Below are 15870 nucleotides of genomic sequence, written 5' to 3'. Positions count from 1 at the left end.
ATTTAAAGAATATCCAAACCACTGTATTTTTCATAAAAAAAAAAAAAAAAAAAAACACCTAATCACAGCTTTCCTCACACTTATAACTCAGCCACAAAACTAAATCCCATCCCCTTACTACCCAGATTCTACATTCCGCTGATTCTGTTAAGGGCTTGCCCTCCAGCAGGTACACTGGGCACACCTGTATCTTATTACTGCACTGCTTACTTTCCGTGTGCTTGGGGCATACAATCTAACTCTAACTGCAAAAACTAATCTACCTCCAAATCTTTTCTATCCAGTTTTAAAAAAATACTTTTTACATGTTTGCTATAAGGAATATTTTGCATTTGTATGACATTTCTGTTGCTGTTAATGTTTCCACCTGACACATCATCAATGATGTCTGCTCTTGACGCTTGCAACTCATTCACTGCATGGTGCCACTATCCCCATCTTCCAGCATGCAACCTGTAGCCCCCAAAACGAATTATTTTCTTCACTACCAGTACCTGTGTGAGTGAGCCACACTTGCCCAGTTCTACACATTTTAAGAGCTGCATCTAGCTGCAGATCAGCTACTGAAATCACAAAAAGTAGAATATGTGGAAAAAATGAATGGTATCTCTATTTTCCTAGTTCTTATGTATCCATACTATATGACACCTCTGAAATAGGACTATACTTTTTCTGTGAGGACATACAGGTTAAACATATTTGTTTCTTGCCAATTTTATATCCAAATAGCTGAAAACAGTTGGTTTTTATAACATGTACAAATACAATACCATAAAAGTTAAAGAAAAATTAGTAATGCAACAAAGCACTACAAAAATATAAATAAATACTTCTACCTCCAGCACAATCACGCTTTACTGCACCAGCAAGGACACTCAAAGCTTTATGACTTAGAATTGTTTGCTAGAATTTCATATGGAAATGAATTAGTGGGGTAAAGTTGCATGGCAAAGATCAACAGAAAATAAATTACAGAATATAACTAGGCTACAGAGCCATAAAATATGTCAGATAAACATAGGGAAAACAACAAAAAGACCCAGCTTGTACTGCCTTTTATTACACCCACTCTTGCTTAAATGTTTGCATTTAAGTCATAGATTAACATAGAGAGACACAAGTTTTATAGAAAAGATGTTATTTGCCCCCATTTGCTGCCCTGTAGTTCCTGTCTCAGTGCACATGAACATTTAGCATGAAATAAACAGATATTAGCTAACAGTGTGGCTTAAGTAGGTTTTAAACTGAAGCTGAGAAATTTCTACTGACACCTCAAGTAATCCAACGTGAAAAAAATCAATAGGAAGACAGATTTGCAAAGCAGTATAATGCACAGGCCATTCCCCAAAAGTGATAGACTTTCTCACAAGACTGTGAAAGATCCCATGTTGTTCTGAAGTCTGCATCAAACTGTCACGCTAAGGAGAGCATATAAGAATGACAAACTCATGGGGGAAAAAAGAAGAGAGAGAGAAAAACCCAGATCCTTTATTAAATAACCTTACCATTTCCTTGGACTGTTCCTTCTCAATTGCCCCACAGTCCAAGGTTCTCCTATGATCCAAGAGTGTGGATCGTGCAGTACTGGGGTGTCACAACACCTCCAGCCTCTCAGACTTGCCACCTGGCTTCAAAGGTGCAAGGAACTGCTCTGACCTAGCAGCAGCCCAAGACCTCAGCCCTAATTCTGTTCTGCAGCAAGGAAATCCATGGACTTATTATAGCTTGTGTTTAAAAAAAAAAAAAAACAACCAAACAAACAAAAAGGCATGCCAAATCCTTTCTGTCTTCTTCCATTTCTTAATGATTCTTTTCAATTCACAGATTTCCTTCTTGTATTTATCTAAAAAACGCTGAAGTTAATTAAATAAACTCAAAAGGAGGGCTGATTAGACATATTAAACATACATCTGAAAAATTCATCTAGTCCAGTCCCTACTGTTTCTTAGGAACAGCTACTCAGTTGTTTCAGGATTCCCAGTCAAGCTTTCCACAGTGAAGCATTTTCACTGGCCATGTTTCTGTTGCATTTTTACAGGGTCGGGTTACAGTGAAGAAGGTGGTATTGCTATTGTTTTTGTTACCAATTGCCATGCTCCTTCCCTTTATCTCCAGAAGAGAAACAGAGGCAGAGTCTCATTCCTTCAGGCTGCATGAAATATCACCTGATTTTTTGGGTTTATATGATATAGATTTTCTTTCACTGAATTAACCTCATAGAACTGTCATTTAGTGTGAGTGAGGAAATAATTAGGGCGTTTTTAAACATTCTGAGCACAAAATAAAATAGATGTTACCAAAAAGAAACAAAACATAAGGAAAAATAATAATATCCTAGGGCACTGTCCTCAGTGAACTACAAAGTATAAATAGCTCGGCTGAAAGCAGAACAAAAGTTGTTTTGTGCTATCATGCAGCTGAGCCAAAAATAAAGCTTCTTTGGAATTGCTTTAGAGAATCTGGTAATTCTTACAAATCTTAATAGCTTAATCTTTAACCTTTCTCTAGCTAGATAAAAGGAATTAAAATCAAGCTCCTGATTCTGAGGGACAGAATGTTTGGTATGTATTGTTGATATACAGAATACTAAGCCTTCAAACATTTCTTGACCGTTCACCTTGTGGCAACCCAGACATAGCATTTTTGTAGGTATTACATAATTTCAGATTCAAAATAGAAAATTTCTCTAATATATGTTTTCCTCAGACCATCTTTACACAGTACTTCATGCAAAAATGAAGACTATGACAAAATACATACTTAAATATTTTAATATTTACATAGAATTTCAGTTGCTAAAGAAGCCAAGTTCAGATAATTGAAGCCTTAAAACAGGCCAAACTAAAAAATACTCAAAAAAAGAGGAAATTATTTTCATTTTATTATGGCCAGAATCCATTCTAGATACCAAATCTTTTTCATAATAACGTGACTAAAAAGTTGCATAAAAGAAATCAACTAAGAGCAGTCATCTCTATTACATAGGCTTTTTCCCAGTCCTCTGAATTGAAAAAAATTATCACATAATCATTAACTATAATCTGAGAACTCCTTTGCCGCGCCCAGTATAGCTTGTTCTGAATACTTCACAATGCTTCCAGAAGCAGCATGAATCATAGAATCATGGAATCACAGTTGTTTGGGTTAGAAGGGACCATACAGATCTCCTAGCTCCAACCCCCGGCCCTGGGCAGGGTTGCCACCCACCAGATCAGGCGGTCCAGAATCCATCCAACCTAGCCTTGAACACTTGTAGGAATGGGGCATCCACAGCTTCTCTGGGCAGCCTGTCCCAGTGCCTAACCACACTCACAGTGAAGAATTTATTCCAAATATCTAATCTAAACCTACCCGCTTTCAGCTTAACATCATTATCCCTTGTCTTATCACTACACTCCCTGATAAAGAGTCCCTCTCTATCTTCCCTGTTGGCCAGAAGTTGGCCTTCCCCCTCTGGTGGGGGTCCCAGAGCTGAACTCAGCACTCCAGGTGGTGTCTCGTGAGAGCAGAGTAGAGCAGGACAATCACCTACTAGCTAAAATTTTGTGCAGCCCAATATACAGTTTGCTTTCTGGACTGCAAGTGCTCATTGCTGACTCATGTTGAACTTTTCATCCACCAGAACTCCCAAGTCCTTCTTCTCAAGTCTACTTTCAATTCCCTCATTACCCAGCCTGTATTTGTGATTGAGATTGCCCCAACCCAGGTGCAGGTACCTGTACTTGGTCTTGCTGAACTTCATGAGGTGCACACAGGCCCAATTCTCAATCCTGTCAAAGGTCTCCCTTAATGGCATCCCTTCCCTCCAGCATTTTGGATGCACCACATAGATCAGTATAGTCCACAGAATTGCTGAAGGTGCACTGAATCCCGCTGTCTATTTTGCCCACAAAGATGTTAAATAGTGTCCACTCCTGTGGGACAGCACTCATCACTGATCTCCATCTGGACACTGACTGCAACTCTCTGAATGCAACCACCTAGTCAATTTCTTGTTCATCCAGCAGTCCATCCATCAAATCTATGTCTCTTCATTTTAGCGTCAAGGATGTCAGGTCAAACAGTATCAAATGCTTTGCACAAGTAAAGTAGATGAAGTGAGTTGTTTTTCCCTTATCCACCAACGTGTGACCCTGTAAGCAAAAGCCTTGCTGTAACTCTTAAGTAAAAATTTATTTTACTTCTCCTCTTTCATATGATAAATCTAAAATTCAGACTAGGGATATTCAGACTATCTTTTCTTTTCATAGCAAGAATGGTATTTCTTTTGTCTGAAAGAATACAGTGGATCTTTTATTTCATTAGCCATGCATACTTTCGTCTTTATCCTTTTTGAAACCTAACAGAAGATTATTGCTAATCTGATTCCAAAACATATATGATGTTTATAAAAAGGAATCTATTGCCTCAGAGTAAGATTAATTTGTTCTGTGAAGCACACTGAAAAGGCACAACCTGAAAGTGTGGTTAAACAAAACTGTCTCCTAAAAAGTCTATGTTATCATGATAACAGGATATATAGTTTACCACCCCAACTCAGCTTCAAACAGGGGAAAAGTTTGATATTCATGACTGGAATATTTCAGAGGGATAATTCTTAACACCCTTTCAGAGTTGAACGGATTCTCCTTATTCGCCTTACCATAGATGCAACTGGTCTACATTTGTTCAGGACTAGCATGTTAAATTTTTCCATAAAAACCTCCATTATTCATCCTACAGCTGTTGGTAAGAGAACAACAGATGGTTTTCCATAGGAGAATTACTGACATCACCCAAGACAGACAGGGAGCCTGGCACAAATGAAGTGGAGAGCCTTGGAGATGGCAAAACCTCCTGCCATGACTTCAGAGTTGTTGTAGGCCTAAAGATACTAGGAGAATGTATCTTGTTTCATTTTCAGTTTGTAGAATTACTTCTTCCCCAAGTGAATAATCTTCTCTATATACTGTATACATTGCTACCTGCTGATTTCATGGTGCTTTCAATGTATGTGTTGTGGTGGTGCTGCTATAAAAAGAAAAAAGGGCAGTGCAAATAAGGTATTAATCATAATTTCCAGCATTACTTTTTTCCAAAAATCTTTGACGAGCTCAAAACCGTGTTAGGCTTTTCAAAGATTAAAAATGAATAACAATTCAAAAATGTGGTGTCTAATTCAATAGTGAAGGCATTAACATGACAGACTTCAATAAGAAGGAAAAATATTTTTAATGACATGATTTCTAAAGTTGCTACAGATAACTCAGTAATGCTAATTACTTGAAGAAACAAAGACTAAGAAACAGAGACAGTCAGTGTGGCATCTTCCTTCCAAAGCTAAACTGACCTAAAATGCTTTCCTGCTTTTGTAGGCTGGGCAATGGGATGAAAAAAGGCATGTTCACGCTCACTGAGCAAGTGGCAAATTCAGGCATGTAGCCTCACATATGGACATGGTATACAGACCTGGCATGTGCCTCAGAGGAAAGCAGAGATGGGACTGAGAATGAACATGTGCAGAAGTCCCAGCCTATAGGTAAAAGAAGCTCAATACCATTTTTCTCTTTTCCTGTTGTTTGAAGCAGCCTTCTTCCCTCTCTTCTCCGTGGGGAAAATAGATGCATGCTGCTAGCTCTGAAGAAGTTGTGAAGAGTTCACATTACCAAAAATAGCACTGTGTATAGACAGAAGCTGCATCTCAGAAGCAGCATAGCTCTGCTTACATGGCATAATGCCTGCTATAGTTAGCACTGCTTAGTCAGCTAATTAGCCTAGTGAATGTCCTGCACTAGCACTTGCATATTAGTTCGCACTGCAGAGTTAGCTCAGCTGTTGTATCTCTGCATAGTACATCACTGTCCAGAAAAACAGCTGGATTCCTAGTATGTCTGAATGGTGATGATCAAGCAGATATACAAGCAATGTATATGCATATATATACACACACACACACACATACATATTCATTTGGTTTGACCACATTTCTCCTAAGTTGAGTGAAAGAAGAAATTCTGTTCTTAGATTACATCTCAGGGTAATATATTCAGTGAATATTTTAAATACATCAGAATGTATGCTTGTACATAAAAAAATAAGTTGTTATGGCTTCAGAGATTAAATTGTTACTTTCTGACATATTTTCATAGTATAAAACTAACTATTGCATTGTAAATCACTCCTCACATCAGAAAGTACAGAATATTAGAAAGAATATCTATATAATACAATAGAATAAAGCAATGAAGTGGAATCATCAAAACTTTCTACAATAATAATCTGGTACTTTTATATTAGGTAATCAATTGACTGTGTTATTATGTGCTTTTGGCACTTCATTACTAAAATAGTAAGTGATAATCATCCTAAAATATTACCTGGGGAAATTCTCATTATCTAATCCATGTAATTAGACTTCTTCCTTCTCTAGCAATGGCTACTTTATACGGTAAAATTACTAATAAAGGTACTTGTGAACTTGTGGAGTATTTTGATTACAATTTTTTTTACTTTAGAATAGGACTAAAAAATATCTAAAAAGACACTATTTACAAATTAATGAAAAATAAAGATAGCTGACCTCCCCTGAAACTTGTGAACAGAGAGGATGAAATTATGATAACTAAAATATTATAAAAATATCCACCCAGAGGAGCCAAAACATTGCTAGGTGTTCAGAAAAGCTTATTGATTAAATGTTATATTTAATTCTGACATTAAGAAGGCCCATTTCCCTACATCCTCATCCATACTGAAATAATTTATTTCTGGCAAAAAAGGGGTTTTAAGTGTTACTTCTCATTTGGTATATTTTTTTCTTAATTTTTAGAAGCACATTTTACTACAAAATGTGAAAAGCAACAACAAACTAAGATCAGGCTCTGCTCTGCAACAATGACACATTCCTCCATAAAAGGTTAAGGGTATTTCTATTACTGACATTAAGCAAAAAAAAGAAATCATTTCCTGCATACCTCTTCAACAGCATAATGCAGTGAAATGCAGCTAATGGTCAGATCTTCTGCTCTGACTGCAAGTGCTGCATTCTGTAGTTCACTGATATATTATATGAACTTGTTATTTTAAATTTCAGGAAATTTTCCATTTCATTTCTAGTTCTAGTTCGGGAAGATCATAAAAGTGTAAGTAGGCAGGATGCAAATAGTAAGTTTGGAATTTAGCCCAGGCGATGCTCTAAAAAATCCCACATATATCTTACTTAGAAACGTGTCTACTGTGCCCCACCAGTTACTGAAAACAAGAAGGTAACTCAGCTTAACATCTCATGCAGATGTCTTGTTCCACAAGTGGATGTAAGTCTATTATGGGTCTATTATGGGCCATAGAGAACAAAGCATTGCTTCAACTTTATCACTCATTTCCAAACCTTCAGAATCTCCAATCCTGGTGTAAATTAAATATATATTATGCAATGAAAATCAGATAGGCAGAATAAGTAAAACTGTAGGGCAGTTAATATACCGTCTATATCTTTAGTGCAGAGAAGAAGCAAGACATACCGTTTTCATAGGTGAAAACACAAAAATCAATAATTTAACTGCTGCTTGAAAATCAAGCTCTCACTGAACTGTTGTATCAATTCTAATTGTGAAAGAGGTTCATAAAGTTGAAATTATTTATAACATCAGCTTGTCAAAAAAACAAAAACAGAAAGTTGGTGGAGATATATCACAACACATTTAATAAGTTAAAGAATACTATTACCAATAATAAAAAAATATAGGACTGGAATATAAAACAGCTTGCATCTAAAAGCTCAAAAATAGAAGACACTAAACAAACATCAGCCACATTTCTGTAGGAAATGGCTGTAAAACCTGCAGTAATGAGCCTTCACATATAATATTCTATAAAATAGACTTCAGCAATCTTGATACATCAAATAAAAGCTTAAATAATTTTGGAGGAGGTTTTACTTAAACTGAAAAGATACAACAACCAAGTGCTTATGAACAGAGCACTTCTAAATACTAAAGAAAATGGAATCTGGATGCAAATTATTAAATATTACACAGTGGCAACTTTTGCCTATGGCAAATAGGCTTATTTCAAACATCAGAAAATTTGCTTATCTAGCAATTTCTTTCTCTCTTTGTGACTGAAAGCACTACAGTGGATACAGAACATACTGTAGATAGCACTTGTGTCTTGTGCAATGTACACAAAACAACAAAGTGGCAAAAGAAAGTTCTGAATGGGGTGTAAGAAAAAATCTTCTGAAGTCAACACTACTTTATAGGACACCGTATCAATAATATATGGTACAAGAAGAAATTAAGTCCAGTAAAACCCATGCTAACAAATGAGGCCCCTCTACTATTGTCAAGAAATATCCACCTACACTTGATCCTCAGAGAAAATAATTAGAATGATTTCCTGAACATTCATCACCAATTGTTCATTAACAATACCACTATCATACTTTTTGCCATACACACACCAACATGAGATTATGAGTTAATAAACTTTTCTGAGGAACTTAGCTGCTTCCAAAAATTTAATATCAATTCTCTTTAAAAATTCAGTATCAATTCTTTATTTTAAATTAAGAAGTTTAATGAGTTATTCTTTACTAGAGTGTGTGATGTTTTCCAGAACAGAGTATGGTTTTGTACTAATGTCACTGACTGGAAAGAATCTTAATAGTTAGTTATCCAGATACGTGGAATACAAATGTAACACTTGTGTATGAATTAAAATTACATTGATTAGACAGTTCCTAATGGGAAAGAAAAATCACATGTTCATATATTCAGCTCTCTTTGCGCCAACACATTATCTTTATCCCATTAAAGAGCCTTATGCCATCTGTACCATCTGTGATACCAGCTGGTACATTGGTCCAAAAATATCTCTTCAATTACGGTATACTGATTAGTTTCCAGTATATAATCAATTGTAGCTTAACTGAATTATAAAAATTAATCTGTATTTTTTTTATCTCTCTGATTTGGTTCTGGTAATGAAAATTCAAAAATTTCAAGTTCTTTTCCTGAGGCCTACAGATTTCAGAATTTACTCCAAATAACATCAAGTAAATGAGGAGTTTATGTGGGACTATCAGTCAAATAAGTTGCGAATTGGGACCTCCTTCAAAATGAGACACCGATCATTTCTAGCAAAACTTAACAAAGGAGCTCTTCTTCCTCCAAATTCACCTTGCCGGCAAATACAGTGAGCACATCCAACGCACAGCCTGCGGACTCCATGAGCTCGGTACAGCTCACACTGTGGCCGCCTGGCCCCTCTGCACCATCCAAATAGCGGTGCACTATGAATCCCATTTGGGCTGGAACCAGGGCACAGGGAGGGTGCAGTGCAGCACTAACTCAAGTGGTGGCAAATGTCATGCATTTTGATACGCTGGCTAAACACAGCCCTATGAACATGGAAAATATGCAGCCATGCTTTCCACTTTGATAAAGGAATTTGAGAACAGGTTTCAAGATTGATGGAAAAAAATCATCCTTTTCTGTATATTTGCAATACTATTTTTAGTTGACATATATGAATTACCTGTGAATTTTCAAATGGAATGTATTGAGTTGCAATCATATATTCAACTCAAAGAAAAATTTGACCATGTCTCTTTACCAGACTTCTATAAGCTCTCTCTTACAAGAGACAAATATCTCTCATTTTACAGTCACACCTCATTCACACCATTGCTTTCTCTCAGTATGTACATTTGTGAACAACTAACTTGAAGGATGAAGCACAGGAAGAGTAAAATTTCTTCAAAAATCTCTGACAAACTCCTTGAGACCTCACTAAGAATTGCAGCTGCTGGCATCGAAACCAGCCTGATACATTAGTTTCACAAAAACAGCATCAAATATCCCACTAGTTTTATGGGTTTGTTGCTCTTTTTTAAAAAAATATTTTAATACAGATATTAACAGTTAAAATAAGTTTTCTTACTGATATACATTTATTATTTTATATATTTTACAAAGGCTGCTCTGAAAGTAATGCCTATTTTATGACGTTAGCCCACAATGTCAGAGGCGGATGGTGGTATGGCAGCAGAGGATGAACCTTCCCACCAACATTCATTATATTTTGTTGCTGTGTGACAGATGGCAGCAGAGGGCAGTCTGAAAAAATGGCCTCTGACGTGGAAGTGTGTATGCAACAAAGACGTGGGATTGAATTCCTCCATGCAGAAAAAGTTGCACCCACTGACATTCACTGATGCTTGCTGAACATTTATGTAAAGCAAACAGTAGAGGAGAGCACAGTGAGGCAGTGGGTGGTGTGTTTCAGCAGTGGTGACACCAGGTCACCTCAGCTGGTGCAGATTTTCACAAGGGTGCTATGAAGACTCTTGTTCATCACTGGTGAAAATGCAAAGCTAATGGTGATGACTATGTTGAAAAATAGTACTTTGTAGCTGAGAATTTGCTCTATCAAACAGAGTTACTGTGCTCACTGTATCTGTTGTTGTTTCCATGAAAATAAATAGGAGGCATTACTTTCAAAGCAGCATACATATATGCGACAATACATTCTTCTTCATTCAATGCAGTGCAGGCAAGCCAAAAAGGCGGACACCCATGAAATACAGTATATATTAAAACTTAACATTACAAAGCCTGTAGAAGGATGATATACTTTTTTTTTTTATAAAGATTTACCTTAACTGAGGCTTTTATCTTATAGATGCATTATTATAAAGCAAATTGGGTGATTCCTACTATGATGGCAAACTTATGGCAAAGTTCTCATGGATTTCATCAAGCCAAGATGTAAAATTATACATATAAGTTGTACATCCTTCCATACTTGCTGCAACTTTCACACTTTGTATCTCAAGGCCCAATCCTTTGATCACTCACTTTGGTTTACTCCTGCTTTTAATCTGAACTACAAGCCAAGTTCTGAGTTTTATGTTACAAATCCTTAAAACTAAGAAATGTTTCTATACGCACTGCTTATATAGGAAGTTCACAGCAAAAGAACTGTATTGTGTTCATAAATATTAAAGGCATTACTTAAGCCCCTTTCCACTTATATATTATGGTGCAATCTTTAAATGGCACAATCACATGATACTGTTTGAATAGAAGCTTGCTTTGATAATTTAATTCATGGATAGTACTTATTCACCAAATTCAGAACTTTACTCTTTCCACAACTTGTGCCCAGTCATTTACTTGTGAAACATTATTGAAAGTCTGAACTCAAAATACAATTTTCTACAATGTTCATTACTACAGTGTCTGAGCACTCCACAAATATTGCTACATTTATATTCACAACATCCCTCTGAGATGAGAGGGTATTATTATTATGCCTACTGCATGCAGAACAGAGGCACAGTGAGATTAAGATCAAAGGTACTGACTAATTTGGCACTTGGTAGGAAGTTCATGGAAGCTCATTCTCACATTGGTTAATATGCAGCTTTTCATATACGTTCAAAACTCAACATCCTGCAAGTTGCTTAATGCTGCAAGTGCTCAAGATTCTGCAAAACAAATCACAAGAATTCAGTCGGAAAGCAAGAAATACACAGGACCAATCCCTAAAGTTTGCTTTAAATGAATCTTCTAACATCACATAGCAGGAACACTCGCAGAAGAAATATCATTCTGCAGCATAAATTAACTGTGAAGGTCTCCTTTCTGTTCTGTATCTTGTTTTGTTCACTGCTTTCTAACTTGCTCAATTGACAGCTAAGGAATTGCACTATTCTCTTGTTTGCATGCATGTCTACAAATCAGCTCCTCACCTGAGATTTTACACTCTGTTTACTAAAAAGTAGAGTTGTTTTGGTTTCAGGAAAAATTGACAGCTGAAAAACTGATAGCTACAATAGGTGATTGTGACCCATATAATTCAAAACTGGAGAGAAATGAGTAATTTCTGGTGTTAGAGACATTTTCTCACCGTGGATAATATTGAAATTTATGAAAAAAGATTAATTTTGAGGTTACTGTAGGGACATACTACCCTACCTACCTTTACGGTAGTATGGTTAGGTTGTGGTTGGTCTTCATGATCTTTAAGGTCTTTTCCAACCTGAGCAATTCTATGATTCTATGATTCTATTACATATTGTGATTTTTTTTCCCTCCTCCAACACTGATCTTTCTCACTGGATATTTTTTTGTCTTGGTGACATTAGAAATGGTATGAACTAAGTGTCAGAAAAGGGACATTAAAAGTAGTTGAACTATCCTATCTTGGGAAAGTAGCTCTTGTCAGCTGAACAGTCTTCAGTAAAAACATTTTACCTCTCAACCAGCAAAGATAAATGTGTACAAAGATAAACATAAAGATATCTATAAGCTCAAATAGTAGACACTACCTTCAAAAGCTGCATTATTTTTATGACTTTAATAACCTATATGCCTGAAGTATAACAACGAAGACACTAGTTAAATTCTGAGAACTGGCTGATTTGAATAGACAGAGGTTTAACTACTATGCATTTTTACTGTTAATCACTCTTGCTGTTATATTCAGGATAGCTTTAACTTAAGTCTTTGCTTAGCCAAGTAGGTAATGATACCAGCTTCACATTTCTATTGCCCTAGACTTTCAGATATTATAATATCAGATATAGGTTTCATCTACTGTAGGGAAAGATGGTGATCTAAATGTATCACAGATACACCCCCAACCACGTACTTTGCTTTTGTAAGAGAACAGTACAAAAAGTGCTAAAAAGGTAGCTAAATATTCCCAGCAACATTTTCAGTGACATATGTGAAATCAACTATGCCTTCTGCTTTACTGCATAGTAGAGGTTTATTGGCATTTGACTGAGGTGATCTGCAAAGTTCACTTGCAGTGTTGCCACATATGACTAATAGAGCTTTTTCACCCACAAAACATTTAGATGCCGCTGTGAAGAACTCCAGTCCCTTGCAGACTTTTTGTGAGTCTCTTGAACAAAGAATGGATGAATAAGAAAATTAAAAAACAACTGAGAACAAATCTTCTTGCCAAGAAGATAATGTTGCTGGAAGGAACAGCAGGGAGGTCCCAGCAGGATAGCATTATTGCAGCATCGAAGAGCACCAAGTCCTCCCACTTACTCCTTTTGAGATGAAAGGAGGGCAAATCTGTCCTGTTAGAAACATCATTTGCCAGAAGGACTGTCATGAACACACTGCAGAAGCCAATGAAAACAAGCATTCAAGAAGGGCAACAGCAGTAATAAATTAAATGGCGTTGGAAAAAAGCTACAAGATAACATGTCATTTTATAGTTTTCATCATTCTTATTGATTTATTTCTTGCTGTTTTTTCCCTCTCTTCCTCTGCCCTAACTTTTCACTTCTAAGATGTGTTGTTTTTCCTTTTAATTTGACCATCTGTGGGAAGTTATCTAGATCTAATGCTTCACCATGAAAAAAAAAAGTTGGTGTACTTCAAAGAAGCTGCTTTTCACAGCTTACAAGATCTGGAGTAGAAGTGCTCCTTCTAGTCTCAGGATTTTTTTCAGGGACAGATGCTCACAAACACAATTGTGTTACACTGCTCTAATATTTGGTAACTACCAGTAAACAAAATTCAGTTATCTTTAACCACCAGAAAAAAAAAAGTTCTTTATGGGCCGTACAAAACATTCAGAACTACCATTTAATCTGGAACACTCTCAATATATATAGCCACTTAAATTGCTGGAATAATGCCCAGATGGAAAGTGGCAAGATATTTAAAGATTGATTCCATTCTCTAAGTATGCAATGAATATAAAAGTCCTTCCATTTAATCTAATACACTTTTTCAGCTTATTAGTTTTTGATTGATATAATGCTTTAAATAAAAAAGCAGTCACTTACAAAAGCACTTACAAAAGAAATCAAAGATACTGTGAGTACTACAGTCTACTACAGTGACTAAGTAGAAGTATATGCTGGTTTTATACAGGATATAGTTTAGTTTCACAAATTGAGTGATTCTCCACACTTATTATATTCCAAACCTTTGAGCCTTACTTAGAACTTTAGTTTTAAGTAAATTATTTTCAATAAATTAACTACTATTTTTTTTTAATGGCACATCGGCTACTGCATAACAGGGAAGGAAAATCTGGGGAGACAAAATTAGAAATCAGGTTTACAAATGGAGAGGTCAAAACTTCATATTTTTCTTACTTGTTCAGAGTATATAATTTCTATATGATATTGCAATGAATCATTTTTAAATACCTGCATGATATTGAAGCAGCAAGTCCAGTTCTAGTAGAGAAACAATTAGGATTAGAGAAACAATTATTTTTCCGATATAACTTGCTCATTAACTAGGAATTTACCACATATTCTTTTTAATCTTAGGCCAAATTCAAGAAGCTCCTAGAACAGATTTTTCTAAAAGTTTAAACTGACTGAAGATTAAAGTGATCTTTAGTAAGTAGGATTAATGATTTCAACTGAAAAATAAAATTTTGTTATGCACAGTTCAGAGTAACAGGCCTGGGAAGGTCCCATTCAGCTCAGTGGTTCTTCATGCTTTTTATATGAAAACACACTTTTGCTACGATTAATCAAAAATCTCAATCTAATAAAAAAAAGTCAAATTATCTCTTAATTAAAGCTAATTTATAACTGTGCATTGCTTTTTAGCAAGCTTTTACATAACTATTTAGTGGCAACACTGGTCTGTAGAAAGAGAGGCAAAGGACAGAAAAGCTTGCAAGTTCAACATGCTCTTCTGCCAATGTAGTTTTTTTAGGCAGCAATCTGCCAGAAGTTATGCTTCACTTTCCAGAATCATGTCTCTCCCAGTAACTGTAACTTTCTTCAGAGGAATGCGAGGATTGCAAAGGTAGCAATGCAGGAGATCATAAATATACATTCTAACATGAAGGAAATAAACATTCAAGAGAAAAGGAGAAACACACCTTACTGTGTAATATCTATACAGCCAGGAAAGCAGAAACTCCGCAGAAGGACACATCCACATTTTTCTGGGAGGTTAACTCTTGTCTAGTTGCTATCTTTCTTAAGTATTTTTAAGAAACATAATATGGATGATACTTTTATTGACATAAATAACAGCAGTTTCAAGTTTATCATTGGATAAGTATGTACAAACTCTCCCCAAACTGTAAACCAGTGGTTGTTGCAAGATTTGTGCAATTTGATTTTTACATTTGGAAATGTTACCAAAACATTCATCTGTAAACAAAAAAGTAAAGCGTCAAGGGCCTTTACCATGATAGTGCCCTCTAAGTGTTACTTTTTAACACCTTAACAGGAATTTTAAAACCTCAGAAGGTAAACATGCTGCTTTATTCTAAGACACATTCCAGAGACTGATCACTAAACTTCCCTGAGCCAAAAAGGATGCTACATTAAATTTATATATACATACCAGAGTCTCATAATTTCATTAACTACATACATTGCTCAATTTACCAAGTCGGCATGCAAATGCATAGTAAAAAGCCCCTTTCAAAACATTAATCTCTCTGGAATAGTCATATTGGAGTGATTCTAATTTGTGAGAAACAATGTTTTTCCAATTTCACTCTTAATGACCTGAAAGATAACAAACATTCCCACATAATACTCTTTGCTGTTAATTTGTACCATCAACTATTACTGCTACCCTGAAGAGAGTACTAGAGGTCTTGCTGAGATTAGATCACTCCATGCTGCCCATTTAAAAGAATGACATTCACCAGGGAGAGCTTCTAATTTTACTGTCACGATTTGTTATTCGGAGTTAGTATCTGGAAAGAAAGGAACAAACTACAAGGCTCCCCTTTTTACCAAGTCTCTTCATACAAACTCCTTTGACTGAGATCATAAGGCAAAAATACTTTGGTGGAAAAGAAAACGAAAAACAGGTTTGCATTTTATGCCAGAAGGTGTAAGACACTACAAAAACTTTTTCCTTATTAGACTTGAAT

This window comes from Numida meleagris, chromosome 4 (genome assembly GCF_002078875.1).
Source record: "Numida meleagris isolate 19003 breed g44 Domestic line chromosome 4, NumMel1.0, whole genome shotgun sequence".
NCBI lineage: Eukaryota > Metazoa > Chordata > Aves > Galliformes > Numididae > Numida > Numida meleagris.
The sequence above is the reverse complement of the archived record's forward strand: the minus strand, read 5'-3'. Positions refer to the sequence as shown.